We start from the raw sequence: 14,957 nt of genomic DNA on the forward strand, positions 1-14,957 counted from the left end.
ACCAATGGGCTACCTGTGCAACCCTAATGCCCCCCTTAGGTTCCACCCCAAGCCGAGGCTACTTATGTGCCTCACTCCACGTGTTCCACGGAGAGATTGCCAGCCCCGGGGTGGAGATGCCATGCCCCAGGGGGTCGAGGGTGTCTCTCCCCGCATTCCCAAAATAAAGGTTATTTATATTTTATACTTCTTAACTTTTCAGCTGCCGCCGGTCCTCCTCCCCGCACAGTTCTATCAGTACCTTTTTGGTACTTGGGATTAGATGGGTACTGCCCTGTCTCCTTCCTCTGGCGTTGAGTGCTTCAGTGTGATTTCCTCTTCCAAAAGCTACAGGCTGTGTTTTTCTGGAAGAAGGCAGGTGGAGGAAGAGGCAGGGAGAATCCTGGGATGCCTCCCAGATTTCTGCCTCTTGGTGTATGAACATCTCTTCCAAAGGAAGAGGTGTTTACTTGCTAAGCACTTGCTAAGCACTGCTCTGACAGCACATCGCTGTCCAGTTACTCTTGAGATAGACAATTTTCTTTTCTTTTCTTTTTTTTTTTTTTTCTTTGATAGGGTCTCCCTATATAGTGCAGGCTGGTCTTTTTTTTTTTTTTTTTTTTTTTTTTTTTTGTCTTTTTGAGACAGGATCTCGCTATGCAGTTCAGGCTGGCCTTGGGCTCTCTTTGTAGCCCAGGCTGGTCTCGAACTCGCAACAATCCTCTTGCCTCAGCCTCCCGAGTGCTGGGATTACAGACGTGTGCAACCATGCCTGGTGAGATAGGCAGTTTTGTGCTGGGCCTGTCCTAACCACAGAGCTGCGTCAGGGCTGGACTTACAGCTAAGAGAGACGCAGTACAGGGGAGCCCACCCTTGGCTGGCCCGAAGATTTGAGCAGCCATGTGCCAAGGAATGTGGGCACCTCCAGGGACTGACAGTGTCCCTGGCTGATGACCAGCGAAGGAGAAGGAAGCTCTGCTTCGATGGCAGAGAGGGACTGGATCCTGGCACCACCGAGAGTGCTTGGCAGAGGATCCAGCACAGAAAACCCAGTCCCACCGTGCCTGGTGCTCATGCCAGGGAGACTGAGCGAATCTCTCAGGCCCCTGATCAGTTTGCACACAGCAAGAGAAAACCAGGAGCCAGAGGGGAACTATGCCCAGCCCAGCCCAGCCCAGCCCAGTGCTTCCTATCTTGATTTAGGCCATGCAGCCACAGTTGTGTTCTTTTTTTTTGGTACTGGGAATCGAACTCAGGTCCTGATGCTGGCCAGGCAGACGCTGTTCTGCTGAGCCATATCCCCGGCCACACTCATATTCTTTTTTTAAAATCGATACCAGGGATCGAACTCACGACTGCCTGCTTGCAAGGCAGGCGCTTATGCTGCTGAGCTAAATCCTCAGCCCCAACACACTCATATTCTTTTAAGGCTTCAAGAGAGGGACTGAGTGTTTACACCAGCATTGATGCACAGTGTACACATTTACAGCTTCCTGTGGGCTCTCGGTGGGTTATGTACTCCACAGAAGCACATCATGGTGAAGAATAAAAATGAATACAACAAAGGGTGAGAATACAACCAGAAAAATCAGGCAAAGATAGGAAATAAGAAATTTGTAGCAGGGTGTGGTGGGGCACACCTGTAATCCCAGCACTCAGGAGGCTGAGGCAGGAGGATTGCCATGAGTTCAAGAACAAGCCTGGGTTCCATAGTGAGTTTGAAGCCACCTTGAGCAACAGAGACCTTGTCTCAAAAAAAAAAAAAAAAAAAAAAGGTACAATTATACAAATGACTTAATCCTAGGGGAAAAATAATCTCAATACTCTAATCCAGAAAGGCAGATTAAGGAGTAAATGAAAGGGTTTTGGCCCAGACAGGACACTGTAGCCAATAAAGCCTTAGCGGCAGAACCAAGGAGCTCCATCTTCCCTGCCCCTAGGAATTTACCTCTGGCGCGAAACGAATACCAATGGGCTACCTGTGCATCACTAATGCCCCTCAGCCTCCACCCCAAACCTAAGCTGCATGTATGTCCCCACTCCACGTGTCCATGGAGAGATTCTCAGACCCTGGGGGGAGATGCCAGACCCCAGAGGGTCGGGGGGGGGTGTGTCTCTCTCTGCATTCTTAAAATAAAGGTCGTTTATATTTCATACTTCTTATTATTTCAGCTGCACCACAATTCTATCAGTAATAATTTTCACTGTCTAGGATGGCAGATAACCTAGGCTTAAAGTCATTGGGACATTTCTTTTGTTTCTGTTTTTCTTTGTTTTTTGTTTTTTGGTTTGGTTCCTTTGGTTTCTTATTCTTTGATCATCTCATTTTGTTTTTTCATGAGTGCAAACATTGGTTTTATTTTTATTTTTTTGCTTTGTTCTTATTGTTTTTCCTTCTTTCCTATTCCCCTGTGTTCTTCACCAATTTCCTAAAGTTGGCATAATATTTCTGTGCCCTTCAGCCTGGCTTCTAATCTGTTTCTTTTCTTTCTTTTCTCTACTTTTTTACTCTTAACTCCTTTAAATTCTCTCCCCTGAAGGTAAAATCACCCCACTCAGTGGGTTTTCCTTGTGCATAATTTTCTGATGGGTTTCAGTTTGTGACGTTAACTAGAAGGCCTGCACCTGCGGTTTAAGGTGGTAAATGAACAGGCACCAGTTTGTCATTTTCTGCACTGTGCTGGTGCTGCAGTTGTTACTGCTCGTAGCCAAGGCAACAGGGGTGTGATCAGTTGCTCCTTGCTGTATGCCAACACCAACACTGTCTGGGCAGTCATGAACAACGTTATAGTCCTGAGTGCCACCCAGGACTTTACTCCCTGTAAAACTGGAGTGCCATGGTTTTGAGACAGATTCGCAGGCTAAAGACATCTCTGAGAAGCAACCACTTCCTAAAGAGGTCTTGGTACGCATAACAAAGCTTCCTATCATAGCAATTCACAAACATTAATGCAGAAAACAAATAAAATAGAAAATGAGAAAAAACAGAAGAAAACCAGACCTCCAGCTTGCCCGAGGCAAATCCAGGGGGGCACTGAGGTGGAAGAACTCCAAAGCCACCCAGCTGGACTTTCCAAAATGGTAGCAGCAGAAATTTTGTTTGAGACGAGATTTTGGTGGTGTGGCCCAGGCTGGCCTTGAACTCGTGTTCTGCCTGCCTCAGCCTCTGGAGTGCTGGGGTGAAGGGTGTGCACCACCTGCCCAGCGGATGTAGTATGTTCTACACCAATTTCATGTTTGCCCCGAGAACCCTCACAGGTGGCTTTTGCAGCTGCTGTGTTACCCCCAGGATAACTCTGATGATCTAACTCTACCTCCAAAATCGGCCATCAAAGATCTCGCTGGGGTTATGTTGTTCCTACCGCCTTAGCCTACTGACGGCCTTCGGACATGAAAGCTACCTTTCTATGGAGGAGTGTTCTGTTTTCATCAGTGGCGGTGCTGTATTTTAGGCTGGGGCAAAAGCTGAGCTCTGGATATTTGGCTCCATCTCCTCTCTGCTTCTTTTACCCAGTGGAAAGACTGGAGGATCCAGCCTCTAAAATTGGCAAATACAGCCGTGTTTCTTGAACAGCATCACTCAACTCCACAGGGTTGTGTTCAGTTTCCTAGGAAGCATCCTCTGGTTGGTGCACCCCAGCTCGCCCAGGGAAGAGGCTCCCTGCAGGAGTCCCTCTGTCAGAAGTCTGTCTTAGCTCATTATTATCAGTTTGCCCCCAGAGTTTTCTTCACTTCTGCAACCTTGTGCCAACATGCCTGTAAGAGCATGTGACAAGAGTCTCACTTTAAAGAGAGTCCACTCAGCACTCAGGAGGCTGAGGCAGGAGGATCACTGCAAGTTCAAGGCCAGCCTGGGTTACAAAATGAGTCTTAGGTCAGCCTGAACTGCGTAGTGAAATCCTGCAAAAAGATAAGAAAGAAAGAGCGAAAGAATGAAAGAATGAAAGAAAGAAAGACAGTCCAGCCTATCTCTTTACCTTACAGATGAAACAGACAGAGGGCAGGTGTCACAAAACTGACACCCTAAGATCACAGCTATGCTACATCTATTTCTCCTGAACAAGCCAGACGAGCACTAGACTGTGGAGCCGCACCTCTGGCCCTTTCCTTGTTTGTTTATTTCTTTCTTTATTAAACTTGGACTCAGGGTCTCCCAGGCTGGCCGCCAACTCTCTCCTTTCTCCTGCTTCTGCCTCCTGAGTAGCTGGGGTGACAAGCATGTGTCACTGACTCATTTCGCAGATCTCCAAGCTGTGGCCTCCTTGGAGTTCCACAGCCACTATGTTATCGGTCTCCCTCTTCAAGAATTTAAATAGCTTTCAGTTGCCTGTGAGAGAGAAAGTTCCTTCCAGGATCTGAAGGCTCTGTGCACTGATAAGAATCTTCTTAAGGGGCTTGTAGTAAACTGAATCCAGGCTTCTGCATTCCGAAAGGGGAGTGGTGGCTTGGGGTGGCTTGGGGCTGCCAGCAGGGCCTGCGATTGTCCAGGAGCACCGGGAGGGACCCCTCTACAGCACAGGCTCCCCGTTCACCTGAACTGCACCCCTTCAGCAGCTCCCCACGCCCTAGAGTTAGGCGGGACTCCTTCTCTACTGCTTTCACCTCTGAGTAACCCTGAAATCCCCAACAGCGGAAAGAAATCAGTAACGCGATCTTCTTGGATCTTGTTTCCATCCACCCCAAAATCATTACTTTCCTTTGTCAACACCTCCTGACTCCCTGCTACGAGCCAGGCAGCGCACCCTAACTCTGGCTCTAGTAAGCTGCACTGAACAGAAGGGAAGAGACGATCCATCATCATCTATTGCTGATGGCTGACGTGTGCAGAGCCAGCACTGGAGGCGAGGAAGCGGCTGCCTGCTGGGCTCGAGAGGTTCAGGCAGAGTTTTCTTGTGGTTTGTTGGCTGTGAGGTTGGGAGCTGAAGTGCTCAACTATGGAGCTGCATTCCCACGCCTAAGCAGGGTTGCTTTGTAAATAAGGGCAGAAGGAAGTGGAAAGTGTACCCCAGGAGGAGGGGAACGTGCTGGAGAAAGGAGGGTGCCGGTGCCCTGGGGTTAGGCCAACTGCCTTGGTTCATAAGATGCTAACCTCGAACACAAGCCCATCCTTTTACCTTACAGGTGAAACAGAGGGTGGATGCCCCTCAACTGATGGCCTAAGATCACAGCCACACTCATCATTGGGCTTCCACGTTTATTCCTGCTATTATTTTTTTGTACTAGAATGAAACCCAGGACTTTTGCACATGAGTCACAATTCTTCCTTCCCACTTTTTTTGAGTCAGGGTCTTGCTACTTGCTAATTCATTAGTTGCCCTCACTGAGATTAAATTTATGCTCCTTCTGCCTTAGCCTCCTGAGTGCTGGGATTGTAGGTGTGCGCCACCACACCTGGCCCCATGTGCCACTTTGATTAACTAGTAAGTAACTAATGGCATCTGGAGCGTAAAGGAGGGGGGGGGCAAGATGGGCCTCAAAGGACTTGGGGAAGAAGAGGTGGGGCCTCAGGTAGGAAGACGGGAGTGGGTGTCCTGGAGGAGTCAGGGCTACAAGTAGAGTCTCACAGGGGCCAGGCTGTGGGAGCAGGGCATGGTGCAGAGCAGGGCGAGGTGGGAGGGTGCTGGGGAGAAGGTGTCAGCGGGATGTCAGGGGGCTGGGAGGGGACAGGGCAGATAAGCATCTGGGAACCTGCACCACTGAACACAGTGAGGGCCTGAGGCTTCGGGCATGTTCTGAGCTTCAGGTCTTCCTTCTGTCTTGATTTAGTGTCCTCTAATTACACCACAAATTCCCAGAAGGATGAGTAGCGACTCGAAGCACTGGAGACCTGTGATGGCGTTGCAAGCATTACCAGAAGCTCCAATGAGCAGGAGCTCTGCTTGGACTCCTTGGGGGAGACCCTTGCTTGGTGGCTCAGCTACCTTTTCTTTCCATTTGCCTTTTTGTATTTGTTTGTTTGTTTTTTGAGACAGGGTCTTGATGTGTAGTCCAGGCAGCCTTCAGCTTACTGTGTAGCCTAGGCTAGTCTCCAACTCTCAGTGATCCTCCTGCCTCAGCCTCCTGAGTGCTGGGATTATAGGTGTGCATCACCACACTATGCTTCTATCTATTCCCATACTTTATCTTACAGTAATTGGCGATTTGGTCTCAATGCCTCAATGTCTTTAGAGCAAACTATGGTAACTATAGCAGGCCAAATTTTTTTTTGGAAAAGAATGGGACTCAAATAAGTTATTAAAGTGTATATGGATGGATGTTCTTCTGTGTCACAAACAACAGCATGGTTGTATGTATACTCTACTTTTTGAGACAGGAATTTACTCTAAACACGATCTCTTCCCTCCTAACTCAAGTTAATAATCTTTGCTTTTGTATACCATTTTAGAGGTTACAGGTTTTTTTTTTATTTGTTTATTTTTAAGCAGTCTTGTTATGCAGTTCAGGCTGGCCTTGAACTCAGTCTGTAGGGATGCGTTCTCCTGCCTCAGCCTCTTGAGTGCTGACATTACAGGCATGCACACCACACCTGGCTGGCTCTTCATTTCTTTCTAAAGCCTCTGTGTCTTCCATGATAAATATGTATCATTTTATTTATCCATTCATCTGTTGATGGACCCTCGAGTCGTTGCTACAGTTTGGCTATCAGGAATATTTCTGCTGAGAACATGGATGTACGATCTCTGAGTTCCTGCTTTCAACTGCCATTCTGTGCCTGGCAGCCAGATCTCCGGACCGCAGGGTAACACTACCTTCCAGCATCTAAGGAACTGCACCCTGTACCCCACAGACAGCAGCTCTGCATTTCACTGCCACCAGCAGGGACAAAGCTTCCCGCTCTGCACATGGGCATTGATGCTTATTCTTCTCTAAGAGGACGGTAGCTCCGCTGACCAGGACAAAGCAAGGCCTTTTCCTTACATGTGCACTGTGACAGCTCTGGCGAGGACGTCCTTTGGGGCAGGCGTGCTGTGTGCTTTCCCGAGGTCCCCCAGGCCTGCAAGCAGAGGACTCTGCACTAAACAGGAATGCACAGATGATGGATAGGGTTTAGGGGCAGACACCATTTCTGTGAGGGACGTAGAGACCAGCTGTTATTCTCACTTCACGGGAAACTGAGGCTCGGCGTTGAATGAATTGGCTGAACTGGAGTTGATGCCTAGGGGCTGCCATCGTGGGACCAGGACCACCTCACGGAGGACTTTGGTGCCAAGAGTGAAAGCCCATGCACAGAAACAGTAACCCCCTTTCCTAACTGCAGCATGGGGCCCCGAGACACCAGACCTGGACCGAGGGACAGGTCAGCACCCATCTCTGAGCAGAACTGGGCGGGGAGGGGCTCAGGTTGCAGAGTCCTGGCGTGAGTGGGCTCGGTTACCAGGCTTCCTGGAATACTGCGGTAGGGACCTGACTGTAACATCAAGTCACGGGGAGGGGACTGCCGGTGACCACTCCAGCAGGCGTCCACTACTCAGTCATCGGTAAAGGGAAGAAACTGTGAAACTATTAAGTGCTCATTTCATTAAAACAAAAGGAAATCTAAGGGGCTGGGGATTTAGCTCTGCAGCATAAGCGCCTGCCTGGCAAGCACGAGGTTGTGAGTTTGATCCCTGGTACCAGGAAAAAAAAAAAAAAAAAAAAGGAAATCTATTGCAAAAAGGAAATTCCCAAAGGCAAATGTTTCTAGGAAGCAGAACCAGAAGTGTCGTGTAGACACGCTGCTGTCTCCATCTTGGGCCACCTTAGCAGCTCCCTCTTCCTCGGTCAGCAGATATCCTCTCACCTGAAGGATTCCTTTCTCTCTCTCTCTCTCTCTCTCTCTCTCTCTCTCTCTCTCTCTCTCTCACATCTTTGTGACAGAGTCTCGCTATGCAGATCAGGCTGGGCTTGGGTTCATTTTGTAGCCCAGGCTGGTCTCAAACGTGCAATGATCCTCCTGCCTCAGCCTCCCAGTGCTGGGATTACAGGCATTTGCCACTCCATCTGGCTGGATTCCTTTCCTCCTAAGAAAGGTTACTTATGCTTTTTCTATGACACCCATATCTCTCACAGAAATTTCTCTCTTATTCCAAGATTCCTTAGCCCTAAGGCTGCAGGTACGATTAGGTATTAACATTGAGTTTTATAACTTTAGACCATCAGACCAACTCAGATGATTCCTGAGATATGTATGGTTTCAGATAGCTTCAAGGACCTCAGCACTGGCTTTTCAGAAGTGCTGTTACAAGCAGCCTTAAAACAGAACTATTTCTGAATCTCCCCTCCTTACTTGCTTGTTTTTGCAGTACTGAAACTGCACCCAAAGTCCCTGCCCTGAACCCATCCACAGCCCTTCTTTACTTATTTTGAGAAAGGGTCTTGCTCAGTGGCTGAGTTGCCTGATCTGCCTGACTCAGCTTCTACAGTGCTAGGGTTACAGGTGCACGCCACCATGCCCGGCTTATTTCCAGATCTTTTCTTTAATTAGCACACAGGTGTAGTAGTTTACATGCCTTGCATGGAGTTGCTTATTTTTAATCTTAACCAATGGTCTTTTTGTGTTAAATAATACTCAAGATTAACCTAAAGCATATTTTTAACTGCTATGTTTTGTTTTGTTGAGACAGGGTCTCACTATGTAGTTCAGATGGGCCATAAACTCACTATGTAGCCCAGGTTGGCCTAGAACTCACAGCAATCCTCCTGTTTCAACCTCCTGAGTACTAGAACTTCATGCCTGTGCTACCATACTTGGCTTTAACTGTTATTTTAACTGTTGCTTGGTTTGAATGGGATTGAGTCATACGCACTTATAAAGCACTTGGTGGGCAACTATTAAGAAAGGCAGCCTGGGGGTAGAGTTCAGCAGCACAGCATGCACCAGAGGCCCTGGGTTGACCCGCAGCACCCCAAAGAGGAGCATGGGAGTAGAGTTTAGCTGTGCTTTAAATATCAAGACAACCAAACGGAAGTGCACAACGCCCCACACAGACGTCCCCAGGTCAGCGCGGCCCCCACCCTATAATAACCATCTCTGGAACCCCGCTGGGCTGCAGTCTTCCTCTTGTCCGCTGTCCCCTCCTCAGGGACCCAAGTCATTCCGCTCAGCCCGGATGGCTGCGGAAGGCTGAGCGAGGAGCTCTGGGGGTGACGGTGCCACTCGCTGGGGTCATTGCGCCCTCCCGAACAGCTCGGGGGTGAGCATAGGCGGCCTGGGGACCTGTAGGGACCCTGGTGGCCCGGGATGAGGGGCAGGAGCCCAGGGCAAGGAGAGCAGGAGGCGCGGGACGGCTTCCCAGAACAGCCGCGGGAGGGCGCCCGTGCCGGGAAGGTGGGTTCTGGGTGACCGACAGGGGGCGCTCGCGGGAAGCGGATGGGGAGCTGCGGGCCGGAGGGGGCGTCCAGGCCTTAGCCGAGGCTGAGTGGGTGCCCGGGAGAGCGCGCTGGCCAGGGCCGGGCGTTCCTGGAGGAGTGACAGGGCAGGAGCTGTCAGGGCGGTGACAGCGACACGGGACTGTGCGACCCCCCCCTCCGCCTTTCCCTCAAGGACAGGGGCTCTCTGCAGCCCGTGGTGGCCCCGAGGATGCTGACCACGCACCCCGTCCGCTGGGATGGCCGCGGACACTGTGCACAGCGCCCATGCCTGTCGCTGTGCTTGTACTCAGTCCTCAGCCTGCAGGTGGCTGTCTCGGGGTGCAGGGAAGGTGGGTAACCTGCTGAGATCCTGCGCAGGAAGCGAGACTGGGGTCCATCTAGTCTGTCTGTCCCGAGCCAGGCCCTGCATAGACCCTGGCCAGCTCGGGCATACCCAGCCTGGGGTCCTGAATACAGGGCAGGGGCTGCTCCGGACCTGATGGGAAGGAGCCCAGAGCAAAGTCATCTGAGCGAATCCAGCAGGAAGTTGTGCTAATGTATTCCACTTCTCCTCAAGGTGTCAATCAGTTATCAACCCCACTCCTCCTTTCAGGGCTTCTGCAACACGGGCCCCTCCTGTACCCCATTTCCCTGGCTGTCTGTCCCTCAAGTAGTGCTGTGTGTCCTGCCGTCCTATTCCTTGTCACCGCTCCTAAAGCTGCTGTCTCATCTGTACCTTTCCATTCTAATGAGTGACTTCTCGGTTCACCAGTATGGGACTGGCTTCCTTTCCCTAGGGCTTCCCACCCACTCTCCAGGCTCTGGGAAGTGCGTGCCTGATGGTGGGCTTTGGGGTCACCTCTAACGTGAACTCTGGGCCTCTGCTCACAAGAGGCTGCCGTGGACCAGGTCAGCACATCAGGCCTGTCCTCCTTCCTCACACTGGCCTTGCTAGTGCCATGGATGCCCTCTAATTTTGTCTCCAACTGATGTGAGCAAGACAGAAGCCGGCTCACACTTCTGTCTAGTTCTAAATTTACTTCTTGGGGCCAGGGATATAACTCAGCAACACAGCACCTGCCCGGCAAACCTGTCAGGTCCTGAGTTACATTCCTGGTACCCCTCCAAATACTACATATGTACATAAGTTTACTTCTTGAATCTAAACTCACTGTGACAACCAAGAAATCAGTGTGCCTGTGTGATAAACCTGTGTGATAAACACATGGTGTGACAACCATACAGCCTATGTGCCAAAAACTTATCTCATGAACCACTTTTAAGAGGCTTAAAAAAAGTTTTCAAAAAAAAAATATATATAGGTGGTACTGGGCATCCTCAGTCCCTAAAAAATATATTCTTACTATAAAGAAAAGCATATTTTACCACCGCAGGGTTGGCACATGTTGTTTGTACCAAAGTCCCCATGGCAGCCTCGGGCTGCTCTGGGCTTGTTCTTCTGGTTCAGCACTTGAGAACTGGGCTGCAGGGCCTGCTCCTTGCAGAGCTGTCACTCAAGCACTGTACCTGACTGAGACTGTCACCGCCCACCACCCAGAAAACCCCATCTGGATCCCCAGCTGTACCAGCCTCCAGGTCACTGTGAGGGTATTTTAAAACTGTGGTCCCCACACCAGGGGAAGAAATGGGGTTACCCCATCTTTATTCCTTACAGGAACTGGTTGTCTTACAATAGCTGTCTGTAGCTGGTGATTGGTGGTGGCTTTGGACGTCTTTGGCTGGGGTTATGAATCAAATCAATCTGTACCTCATACAACAGGGTCTAACAGAATGCAAGGAAGTGACCATAGGACAAATCCATGACAGACAGCAAGCCTGATTTCTACTTGGAAACCACCAGTTTATTCCCCTATGACAACAGGTGTTGATCCTGCTATACAGACGCTGACCCCTGTTGTCTTCTGTAGACTGCAATGATACGCCAGCTTGTGTGGGTGACAGTCAGACGCTCAGCGCCTCCACCGCCCTGGTGGAGTAATTTCCAGTAATTTCCTGCCTCACAGATGCTGGGCAGTGGACCACACACCAAGTTGCGATGCTCATCCAAATCTGACCTTCCTAACTGTATCAGAGAGATTCTATGCAGGGATTCTTCTCGCACTGTATGGTGGAACATGCCATTATCCAAACACAATCAGGCTGGCCTCTAGTACATACATAAAAACACTGTTCCAGGGGACCTCTGTAATGAGAGCATGTCCTTGTCTGATGGCCACATCCACCAAGAAGCTCACTAGCAATCTGTCCCCTGTGTCCCAGAATGCCACTGTCTACCAAGGATGTCCAGGAAGGGCATTGGACAGTGCATACCCCTACTTTGGGGCCTTCCCCCGACATACTGGATATTGGCCCCTTTGCCCTGGCACAACACTCACTGAACACTTTCCTCCCACATTACCCTAGAGGCTCCTCGATGTGCTCTTTCCTCTCCGTCTCTTCCTAATCTGCACAAGGGGACCTGTTTCTCTCCAGATCCCATTGTCAAGGATGGCCCAGTCATCCTCCTTCAGAACTTCTCCTTTGCCTCTAGCATACTCAGTAGGCACCAATCACAGAGGGACACCTTTAGTGTATGAAATTCTCTAAGGTCCTCTACCTGTCAATTCTGACTGTTCTTCTAGTTGGCTACTTCCACAGAGGTCAGATTGGACTATACAGACTTGGAGTTCCAATCTCACCTAACCTATGGCTCTTTACTCCCTTCTCTCACTAGTTCCGAGCTTGTTTATTAGTGGAATGTGTCTGGGGAATCAGGTGGCTGCTCAGACATTTCACCAGGCCCTTGCTGGATTCACAGAGGTACCTAGGATAAATTGGCCCCATTTTAGATTCACGTCTTGTAGGTCTATTCAAGCACACAGACAACTGCTGTTATGGCTGTGTCTAGATGCTCTCTGAAGCCTCACGCAGTCATGGGTGATGCTTTTTCAGAGGTGGATGGATCTACAGCGTGCGATGCTGGGATTGATTCGTGGCAAAGTCCTAGGCTCCAAGGCACTAGGACTAAGGGTCCTAGCAGCCTGGATAAGATGCAAGACACAGAAGGAGCTGTGGTCGCCCCTTACTTGCTTTGCTACCTCCTGCTCGCCAAGAACGTTTTCTCCCTTGCTTCACCATCCTGCCTTGGAGCCAGCTGATTATGGACTGAAATGGAGACTGTGAGCTATGTAAACTTTTCCTCTTTTAACTTTGGGTGTCGAGTATTTTGTCTCAGCACCTGCTCCCTATTGGCACCCCTTTCCTTGCATCTCATTCTAAACCCGGGTCCTTGATCCTCAAACCCATTATCAAGATTTTTTTCATCTGCTTCATGGCATCTGATTTTGGCCTACAACCAATGACAAACACTGAATGCTTCACCTCCTCCATCCATTTCCTCCTGTGACCAACCTGTCCTGCAGGGTGAGTAGGGCCTTGTGTCTTGGGCCCTGCAGCTGCTACAGCCCTCCAGGAAGCTCAAATCGTAACTTCCCCACACGAACTCCGGGGATGAAGGATCTTCAACTCTTGCCCCAAATTTCTCAATTCTTATACTCTTCATCCCAGTCCTGAACAGAACTTCACATTTTTCCCCCAAATTTTTAAAGGAAGATCTTGTAAGACAAGACACGATCTCATTGTAACCAATACTGTTTCTTGAAAATCAAACCATCATGTTAAAAATCCAACAACAGTGAAAGAAAACCCAAACTTGCTGGATATGGTGCTTTCTGCCATCTCCCAGGTTTGGCCACCAGAGTCTTCACCCCTTCTGATTCCCCTTGGGCACTGTTCAGGGACCCCCAAGGTGGTATCAGGGTGCAACCTCTCCAGCAACCATGAACTGTATGCTTGATTAGCTTTCTGGGTGGTGAGACGGGGAACCTTCCTTCAGTTCAGGAGAGTTGGACGCCTCCTATCTCTGGCAACTCCCACTGATGCTACTGTTAATACTGGCTTGGGCCTGGCAGTTGCAACCAAGACCTACCCCTCACCACAATCCAATTATGCAACTCACAATTATGTATCACACAATGCAGGCAGCTATTTATGGCATGCCTCCTGGAAGTCGGTGATGGGCTAATTGCTGAAGGACATGGATTTTTTTTTTTTTTTTGGTCTTTTTCATTTTTAATCGGTACCAGGGATTGAACTCAAGACTGCCTGTTTGCAAGGCAGGCGCTTATGCCGCTGAGCTAAATCCCCAGCCCCTAAGACATGAAAAGAATCTCATATCACATGGACATGGCCCTGCCAGATAGATACAACACCCAGTCCGTTCAGCTTTGGATTATGGTGCTCCGACAGCAGCTGACCCACGACATTGGCATTTCAATTATGACACTCCTGGTGACTCTAACATGCCTGACACACCGGTCCTTACCAAACAATGTAAAACTTCCCTCCCAACACTGGCTGACAGCTCCAAGCCACTAGAGACACACAGCAGGTGTCTTATAACTCATTCGTCGCTGCTGACACGCAACCTAACGCTGACTGCTCTCGTGGCCCTAACATTCTCCATCAATGTGATGCCTGGACCGCCACACGGCACCGGCTGGGTTTCCCTACCTGTTTGGGCAGAGGGCAGTTGGGTACCTTTTGGTCATGGATTTTTGTCCGCTTGGCAAGGTTCATAGACTGACTTAATGTCCTCCCTTCCTGAAACACTGATTTCTCCATTTTGTACTGTATTGGGTTCATTTTTCACTCAGCTCTGTATTGTTTCACACATCCTAAAAAATACCCATCTGTCACATGTCTGGTTTGGTTCCTCTCTGCATCTTTTGAGGCACACAGTGAGTGTCAGGGGGTGGCATGAGGTGAGCAGGACAGACACCTTCTTACACTTCTGTCTGGGTTCTGATTTACTTCCTGTGCCTAAACTTCCTGGATGATAACCTGCATGGTAACCATATGGCCTGTGCACCAGAAACTTACCTTGTGAGATGCTTTTGAGAAATTTTAAAACATAGGTTTTCTAAGAAATATATTTGTACCAATGAAAACTACATTTTTGCCATCACAAGGTGGGCACATGTCATTTGTTATCGAAGTCCCAGCGGCATAAAAGGCAGTGCCTCAAGGTTCACCTCTGGCTCAGTGCTCGTGAGTTCTGTAAATGCCTGGGACATCACTCCAGTTCCCAGCTTAGCCGTGTGAGCCCCTCTAGGCCTGGTTGTGATTAGTGATCAATAAGCCACGGCACTCGGGAAATGACTCTGCTCTTGGGATCTTTGTGTGGCAGATGCATCCACTGCCTTTGGCTCCTCTGAGCCCCAGGGTGGTCTAATTCAGGGGTCCTTTTAGCCTCATGAGTGGCCTCGGTGTCCACTCCCAGCACCAGCCCATTTCAGTAGTTTTGGTAATGCATCCATCCTGCTTTCCGGTGAGCACCGTCTTCCCTCTCCAGAGAGCAGGGACAGCCTGCTCTACGAAATCTCACCAGATGGGCAAAGGGTCTCATTTCTTGGTCTTGAGTGTGCACACATGTGTGTGGGGCCTAGGACAAGCATCCTGGGTCACTTTGCCCTTCCTATTTCTCATTCCCATGCTTTCTCCAACCAAAGCCCCAAATCTCCCCCATTGCTGGCCTGACTTTTTTCTTTTAACTTTTTTGAGACAGGGTCTCACTATGCAGTTCAGGC

The 14,957-nt window shown here is 49.6% G+C and overlaps 1 protein-coding gene across 6 annotated transcripts in view; it reads right to left on the minus strand.

Moving 5' to 3' along the window:
- Mcf2l2 (MCF.2 cell line derived transforming sequence-like 2) overlaps positions 1 to 14,957 on the minus strand; it is a 196,929-nt gene that overhangs the window by 40,057 nt on the left and 141,915 nt on the right. The gene's annotated exons all lie outside the window — the stretch shown is intronic.

This window comes from Cavia porcellus, unplaced genomic scaffold, assembly GCF_034190915.1.
Source record: "Cavia porcellus strain 051 isolate PalLab524CR breed Dunkin Hartley unplaced genomic scaffold, mCavPor4.1 scaffold_14, whole genome shotgun sequence".
Lineage (NCBI taxonomy): Eukaryota > Metazoa > Chordata > Mammalia > Rodentia > Caviidae > Cavia > Cavia porcellus.